Source organism: Zea mays, chromosome 3, assembly GCF_902167145.1.
Source record: "Zea mays cultivar B73 chromosome 3, Zm-B73-REFERENCE-NAM-5.0, whole genome shotgun sequence".
In the NCBI taxonomy this organism is placed as follows: Eukaryota; Viridiplantae; Streptophyta; class Magnoliopsida; order Poales; family Poaceae; genus Zea; species Zea mays.
The window spans coordinates 79,251,793-79,260,817 of record NC_050098.1 but is presented as its reverse complement, the minus strand read 5'-3'; positions in this window follow the sequence as shown (position 1 = coordinate 79,260,817).

Genomic DNA, 9,025 nt, shown 5'->3' with positions numbered 1-9,025 from the left:
CCAACATAAATCCCGTTATCAAGATGAATACAATCAATTCCTGACCTTGCGCGAGTGCTAGAAAATCACTCGACTTCTACCGAGATCCTGATTAGCAAGAAGCTACTCGACCTAGCATACTAGTATTCATCTCAAAAAGGAATCCTAAGTTCATGCAACTAGAGGTTTCAAGAAACTCCTATACTTAAGTGCACATTGCAATCCTACAAGCATTAAGTGTAGTAAAATAGCATAATTAACAGGTTATGCATAAAACCGGGGCTTGCCTTCAATTGCTGGGGCTGCGGGGAGATCCTCGATAGCAGCCTCTGAAGCCTGCTCCTGGTCCTCCTCTTGGACAGGTCCTTGCTCGGGGATGAGCACGTACTCTCCGTCGGCAAGATTACAATCTAATGAATGCAATGCGTAAGATATATGCATGATATGATATGTGCTTTTAGAAATTACAACTTTAAAAGTGTATGATCTTTTGAGTTTAAACAAGTTAACTTTACTTATGTAAAACCCTTTAGTGGTATACTTGGTAAATTGGGTTAAACTTAGCTAAGGTAAGTGGTAAGTTTATTTTTGGGGTTCCACTGAATTCCTTTTAAGTCTTAGGGATAAATGATAAGTACTCAAGTTAGACTTATTGAGGTGGGGTTTATTTCTTCTTTCCTTTTCTTTTATTCTCTTAAATGTTTTGGAGTAGGTTTGAACTACAAGTTGCTTTTATAAAATTCTAAAAATTCTGCAAAAATTACAGTGGCTTGTTACTGGCGTGTGTTTCTTTGTCTCAAAATTTGGGGATCAGCAAGTGAATAGTTTTCTCTGGACAAAATTATTAAACTCTAGGGCAGAAGGGGTGCTTTGAACTACAACTACTATTTAACAGTGGGTAATTCTCTAAAACTTATTTTTGCTGGCTTTTAGGTGTTATAACATGACTTGATACAAATTTCTAGTCATTACTACCTTTTAATTATTTTTTATGGTTTTCTCAAGTTTCTAGCCAAATAGATGATTTCTACTATCACTATATTTGAAACACATCAAACAACAGAGTTCTTATTTTTCATAGTTAGTATTTTGTGCAAGAGCAAACATTCTGAAGTTTGGCCTCTTTTTGCTTAAGGGAAGGGGTGGTATGCATTATTTGAATTTAGTGGCCTTTTTCTTAAATCATGGTCAATAGGTATGGGTTTGCTTCCTTTTCATGGGTTTGCATTTTTCTCTGGTAGTTTATCTCATCATGGACTTAGCCAATTTTTGGTTGCCCATTATTACATTAATAGGGGTTGTTCATGATTTATTGGAAAAATGCCTTATTATCACTTTGTATTTATTTTCCTTACTTAAAAAGTTGGGCTGAGGTGCTCTGTATTTTTGTAGTGGGGCTCTGGTGGTTATAAGTTCACTTGATTTTTATTAAGCATTTTGGTTATAGTTTTGCCTCTTTAATAATTGGTTTTTTAGTCTATATAAGGCTAAACAAATCATTTTAATTTAAAACTGGTCCAAATTAATGGTCTCTGTATTTTTCCTAGGTTCTCTGTTACCTAAGTAAACTAGGAAAAATAATCTTAATCACTGTTCAATAATTTCTAATGCCTTTCTGATTTTCTCTAAGTTTTGGGCAAAATAGCTTTAAATAAAAAACTACATCATATTTTCCAATGCTGGGGTTCCTACTATTTTTAAACATTGTCTAAATGAGGTTTAAACATCTACAAATTTTCTTAAGCTCAGCACAGAAGAAAAACTAATTTTCCTTAATTAAACAAGGTTTAGTGGGTTTCTGTTTTTAATTTTAAACTCTAAAATTTAGAACAGAAAGCATAGGGTTTACTATTTTTAAATGATAGATCATAATATTCAGGAGCTAGCAAAATTGGTTTGACAACTTTTTATTAAGATTTCATCAAGTTATGGATTTTCTAAGTTCTCTGGTCATTTTAAAAAGAATAACAGAATTGATTAAATGGAAATCCACTTTGCACTGGGGTCCCTGGCGGGTTTTCTAAGTTTTCTTCACGAATCAGTCCTTAGGTTACTATTCACATGAGTCACTGACATTACAGAAAACCCCTCGGGTTCTACAAATCCTAACCCGAGGTCCTTCTTCTACCTTAAACAGTAGCCGCGGCGGAGAAAAGGGCGGAGGGGCTTACCGGCGGCGAGATTGCTCCGGTGAAGTGGTCGAGGACGAAGGGGAGGTCTCGGGGATCACAACGGTGTGCGGGACGCCGTCGGAGATGGCCGGAGTCGGTCGGTCCATGCGCGCAGGCGGGGATGCTCGTCGGTGGCGAGGAGACCGGCCTGGTCACGGCGAAATAGTTCAATCAGATGGGTCAGGGAGGTCCACGGGATGTCAGAGAAGACATGAGCGCAAGGGATTGGTCGGAGACTCACTGGATAGCTCGGTCCACGCGCGGCGGCGGAAGACCGAAGTCCGGTGAGGTCGATCTCGGGCCTTTGGTGAAGTCCGGCCGGGTCCGAGGGCTTGGCAAGCTTCAAGGGCTACTGGCGGAGCTAGCAGAAGCACTGGCTTCCCCAGAGGGTGGCTGGAGTGGGCTGGCCACGATGGTCGAAGCTCTGGCGGCAATGGCGGGCGGAATTAAGCTCGCCGGAGCTATGGAAAAGTGGCTGGCCGGTGAGGGTGAGTGCGGGGCGAAGAGAGGTGCGCCCGGGGAGACTTTATAGGCGCGGGCGGGCACGGCCGAGGGCGTGGGCGCGCGGCGGACTTGACCGGACGCCGGGGTGAGCGTGCGCGTGGGTTGGGCGAGCTCTGGCGTGCCGACCAGGGTCGAACACGTGTGCCCGTGCGTTCTGCCCAAGTTTTGGCGCGTGTGGTCGCTCATCCGAGCCTGCTCTCGCCTTCGTCAGTGCACAAAACCTCTTCTCCTCCCTACAAGCTACCATTCTTGTGTGGGGGTCATAGGATTTTGCCTACTGGTTGCAGAGATATGGAGCCAGGAAATCTGGTCTGTCTCCCTGCCCAAACCCGAGGCAAATCCAAGGTTTTGTCGTGTCTAGGGCTCGCGTCCCAATGCCATCTTTTGGCACACGACAGAGGGGTTAGTTAGACACAATTTTGTCAATGGGGCCATTAGGATTCGAGTTAGGGATCAAGGTGAACATCCCTGATCTTTGGCTCAAGGTCTGAATTTCAGAATTCAGAAATTCAGAATTCCCATTAAGTCCCCACATGAGAAGCTTGATTTGGGGCTTTAATTGAGTTATTTTGGCTAAGCTTCCTCAACATTTCTTGTTGCTTATTAAATATACTTCAATTTTTATAATTGGCTCAAGTCATAATTTTAAACTTTTCATCCCCTTTTTCTTATTTTCTTGAAATTTGCTCATGGGGCTCACTTAGAGTTTTTAATTAGGGTTGCACATTTTTATCTTTTAAAAGTCTCAATTGTTTTGATCATGATACTTTTAGGTATATGCTTGGTGAATTCTTTGCCACTTAAGTTATTTTGATGCTCATGCTTTCTTTGGCTCACATAAAATAATGATTCTTGGTTTGGCATTTGAGAGAAACCCTAGGTGACACTGGGGTGTCAGAGCCTTCCCCCCTTAAAGGAATCTCGTCCCGAGATTCGGGCCAGAGTCCTCCCAGGGTGAAGCGAAGGGTGAGACTTATAGGAAATGGGTGATTACTGTTATTATTAGGGTAAGCTGCTCTTCGAATGTCATTCTCTTTGCAACTTCAGAAGGAAGTCCTTTTAAGTTTTACTTTATAGTTTCTTCATTCTGAATTAAGATCATATTTTTGAAAATTAGATTCGAAGGGCAGGAGGAGGGGTTGGGGGTGATTACGTACCAGCTTCCTTAGGTAGGCAATCGGGGAAGTTGGATCTCAGGAATTCCTCGGTTTCCCAAGTAGCTTCCTCCTCTTAGTGATTACTCCACTGGACCTTGAACATCTTAATCGGTTTAGCCCGAGTTGATCTTTCTTTGCAATCCAGAATCTTGGAGGGGTACTCTTGGTACGATAGATCTGGCTCTATCTCCAATTCTGGCTCTGCTATGATCTCAGTCGGCAATCGAACACACTTTTTCAGCTGAGATACATGGAATACACTGTGAATGGCAGACATCCTTGAAGGTAACTTCAGCTTGTATGCCACGGGTCCACATGCTTCGATGATCTCATAAGGTCCAATATAACGAGGGGCTAGCTTGCCTTTGATCCCAAACCTCTGCACTCCTTTGGTGGGTGATACCTTGAGGTATACAAAACTTCCCACCTCGAACTGGAGAGGTTTCCTTCTTCTATCATGATAGCTCTTTTGCCTAGCCTGAGCAGCTTCCAGATTCTTCCTGATTAGCTTGACCTTCCTTTCGGCTTCAGTCATTAAATCAGGTCCAAAAACTTCTCTTTCACCAGGTTGAGACCAATTGAGTGGTGTCCTGCACCTTCTTCCATAGAGAGCTTCAAAAGGTGCCATCTTTAGGCTAGATTGATAACTATTGTTATAAGCAAACTCTGCCAAGGAGAGGTGCTTATCCCAGTTCTTGCCACAATCGATCGCACAAGCTCTCAGCATATCCTCCAGGATTTGGTTTACCCTTTCCGTCTGACCATCAGTCTGTGGGTGGTAAGCTGAACTCCTGATTAGCTTGGTTCCCAAAGACTCTTGCAATTGTTCCCAAAATCTGGCAACAAATTGGGCTCCTCGGTCAGAAACAATGGTCCGAGGTAATCCGTGCAAACACACGATCCGGTCAATATACAATTCTGCATATTTCTGAGCCTTATCAGTGGTGTGCACAGGAAGAAAATGTGCCACTTTCGTCAATCGGTCCACAATAACCCAAATTGAATCATGATGACGAGAGGTGTTGGGCACACCCACAATGAAATCCATGCTGATGTCGTCCCACTTCCACGAAGGTACAGACAGTGGTTGCAAAGCTCCAGCTGACTTCAAGTGGCTTGCCTTTATCCTCTGACAGGTGTCACACTCTGATACATACTGGGCTATCTCCCTCTTCATTCTGGTCCACCAGTACAAAGGCTTCAGATCATGGTACATCTTGGTGCTTCCCGGATGCATAGAGAATTTGGAGAGATGAGCCTCATCCAAAATTTTCCTCTAGATCCTGGTCCTTACGAATCACCAATCTGCTTTTGAACCATAGCACACCTTTTTCATCCTGGCGGAAACAATTATACTTCTCAACCTTCTGATGGAGATTCTTTTTGATAAACTGCACTCCCTTGTCACTGAGCTGGGCCATGATAATCTGGTCTTGCAAAGCTGGCTCAACAGAAATGTGAGACAAAGAACCAGAAGGAATCACTTCGATTTGCATCTTGCTCAACTCATCACACAAGGTGTTTATGCAAGAATTCATCAGAATACAGTTGCATTGCAACTTCCGACTCAAGGCATCTGCTACCACATTAGCCTTCCCTGGGTGATAATGTACCTCCAGGTCATAATCCTTGATCAGCTCTAGCCATCTTCTCTGCCTCATGTTGAGATCAGCCTGAGTAAAAATGTACTTAAGGCTCTTATGATCAGTGAAGATGTTGCAGTGGGTTCCCATTAGATAGTGCCTCCACATCTTCAATGCATGAACCACTGCTGCTAACTCAAGGTCATGAGTGGGATAGTTTTGCTCATGAGGCCTGAGTGCTCTTGAGGCATAAGCAATGACTCGGTTGTCTTGCATCAAGACACAACCTAGCCCGGTGCCAGAGGCATCGCAATATACATCAAAAGGCTTGTTGCTGTCGGGTTGCGCTAATACTGGTGCTGTGGTCAGATGCTGCCTTAATGCATGGAAGGCATCTTCGCACTTCTGACTCCACACAAATTTGACCTCTTTCTTCAGCAACTCAGTAATAGGCTTCGCAATTCGAGAGAAGTCCGGAATAAATCTTCGGTAATAGCCAGCTAATCCCAGAAAACTCCGAATCTGGCGAACAGTTGTTGGTGGCCTCCAATTCATCACCTCTTGCACTTTATCAGGATCAACAGCTATTCCAGCCTGAGAGATAGTGTGACCCAAGAATTTGATTTCCTTTAGCCAAACATCACACTTGGATAACTTGGCATAAAGGTGGTGCTCTCGCAGACGTTGAAGTACTACATGCAAATGCCCGGCATGTTCTTCTTCGTTCTTTGAGTACACCAGAATATCATCGATGAAAACCACCACGAACTTGTCCAATTCCGGCATAAAAACAGAATTCATCAGATACATGAAATATGCTGGTGCATTTGTCAGCCCGAATGACATCACCAAGAATTCATATAGCCCATATCTGGTTGAGAATGCCGTCTTCGGAATATCACTTGCTCGTATTTTGATCTGATAGTAGCCAGAGCGAAGGTCTATCTTGGAAAACACCTTGGCCCCGACCAACTGGTCAAAGAGAACATCAATACGAGGCAAAGGATACTTTTTCTTGATAGTTACCGCATTAAGAGGGCGGTAATCTATACACAGCCTCAAGCTTTCATCCTTCTTCTTCACAAACAGTGCTGGACATCCCCAAGGCGAAGTGCTTGGGCGAATAAAACCCTTATCCAGCAATTCTTGCAATTGCTTCTTCAACTCTGCCAACTCAGCGGGTGGCATTCGGTAGGGCCTCTTGGAAATTGGGGCCGTTCCCGGTTGCAACTCGATGGCGAATTCAATATCCCGGTCCGGTGGCATTCCCGGCAATTCATCAGGAAAGACATCTGCATACTCACAGACCACTGGGATCTTCTTCAGGGGTAACTCCGTCATAGAGAAAGCACATGACTGAGAAGAACCCTGACTAGGCAGAATCAAAGTGAAATTCCCGCAGAAAGGAGAATTAACTTCCACGGTACGACTGGCTACATCAAGCCCAACTTGGTGCAAGGTCATCCAATTTGCCCCTAGAATAATGTCCACATTTTCCAATCCCAACACAAGAAGAGTGGTTTTGATAATGTGGCTTCCCAGTTGAATAGGCACACTTTGGTTTAATCGATTAGTTGCAATTTTACCGCCAAGTGTGACTATCATGAATGACCCTTTTGAGTGAGAGAATGGCAGTTTGCATTTAGCACTGAACTTTTGGCTAATGAAACTATGAGATGCACTAGAATCAAACAGAATTAAAGCAGGTTGATTATACACTAAAAAGGTACCGGTCATGATAGGAGCTCCTTCTGGCACTTCCTCTAGAGCAGTGAAGTTGAGCTTCCCTTGCCTGACTTGCACCTTCTGCTTTCTTCCCTTGTCTTGATTTGGTGCTGGCATCTGCCTCTGCTGGTTCCTGGGACAATTCTTGGCATAGTGGCCCACATTGCCACAAGTGAAACACTTGTTCCCATTGCCCTGGCGGAACTGCTGCTGCTGCGGAGGCTGATTGTTCCTTGGGGCGGGAGCTGGATAGCGGGTGGGGGCCGGCTGCTGCTGCTGAGGTGGCCTGATCACCCATCTGCCTGCCTGCTGCTGAAAACCCCTGCTCTGATTGTGAGAAACAATCCGGAACCTCTGAGCCTGAGCGGATGGTGCTGCCATTGGTGCCTTTCTCTTCTTCTCTGCCCGGTGAGCAACAATGCAATCCTCCTGGGAGATGGCCATGTTGACCAATTCATTGAAGCTATCAGCCCGGACAGTGTTGAGCGTTCCCGCAGCTTGGTATTGAGACCCCTGCGGAAGCGATCCCTCTTCTTCTCATCAGAATCAGCATGATACCCTCCATACTAGCATAAGTCGTTGAAGGCTTGTGCATACTGCAGTACCGTGCGGGTTCCTTGATTAAGGGCCAGAAATTCCTTCAACTTCCGATCAAGAATGCCAGCTGGAATGTGGTGTCCTCTGAAGGCAGTCTTGAATTCCTCCCAAGATACCTCACGATCAGCGGGGAGCATAGCACGGAAGTGGTCCCACCAAGTCCGAGCAGGGCCGCGAAGCTGCTGTGCGGCGAAGCGAGCCTTGGCCTCATCAGGGCAGTCTCCGGTGAGGAGGGGAAACTTGGACTCGACGACGCGAAGCCACACGTCGGCATCCAACGGATCCTCTGCCTTGGTGAACAAGGGCGGCTGCGTGCTCAGAAACTCCTGGTATGTTGCCATAGCCAGAGGTCGCTGATGCTGGCCTCCACCATGCTGCTGTTGGTGGGGCTGGCGCTGCAAGAGCTGTCGCAGAATCTCATTTTGCTGGGCCATCAGCTCCTGCACTGTGGGAGCTGGGGGAGGTGGCGGGGGAGCTTGCTCGTTCTGCCCGCGACGCTGCCTAGCTGCCATCTGAAAACAGAGATTGTCGCCATTGTTATCCAACTCACAGTTTCGAACGGCAAGATATCATCTCATATGGAAGGAAAATGCCATAATCATAATATTGGGTTCGAAAAGAAGGTAACATGGTGACCAATATCCCACAGATTTCAAAAGTTTACAGGGTTACATCAATCAGGGGAAAGTACCCATAAGCCTAGTCCAAAATGTGATGCTACTAAGCTCGCATAGGTTTCTATCCGCCTAAAAATGTCAAAGCGACTGCTTAACCCTGAGCGGTGGAAGCGACACTGGATACGGGTGAAGGAGGCATCGCGGAGGTAGTCCCATTGGTACCAGGGGCTGGTCCTAGCTCCTCGGGAGCCTCTTCTCCCTCGCTTCCTGCTTCATTGGCCTCCATCTCCAGGTGGTGCATGTCCAAGTGGTCATTTGCTTCCTCGAGTTCCCTCTGCACATCGTGAAGCTGGTTCTCCAAGACATCAATAGTGTTGTCTCGGATCTCCACTTGCTGCTCCAGGGTGGTGATACGCTGGCTCAGCCTTTCCACCTGCAGATCCTTCTCCACCAACTCTGTGGATAGGTTGACCACAAAATCTTCCTGACTGTCGAGAGTGAGCTTGGCAGTCTGAGCGGTGTTAGCAAGAAGTGTCATAGCATCGCTCTGAAGGGCCTGAAGGCGGTACAGCGCACTCATGCACTGAACAGTGACCCTCCCAACCAAGTCAGGATACATTGCCCACACATCCTTCACATGGCTCACGCGGTTACACCACATGGGATCATCCTTCTTCTTAGCAGGGAAGAGT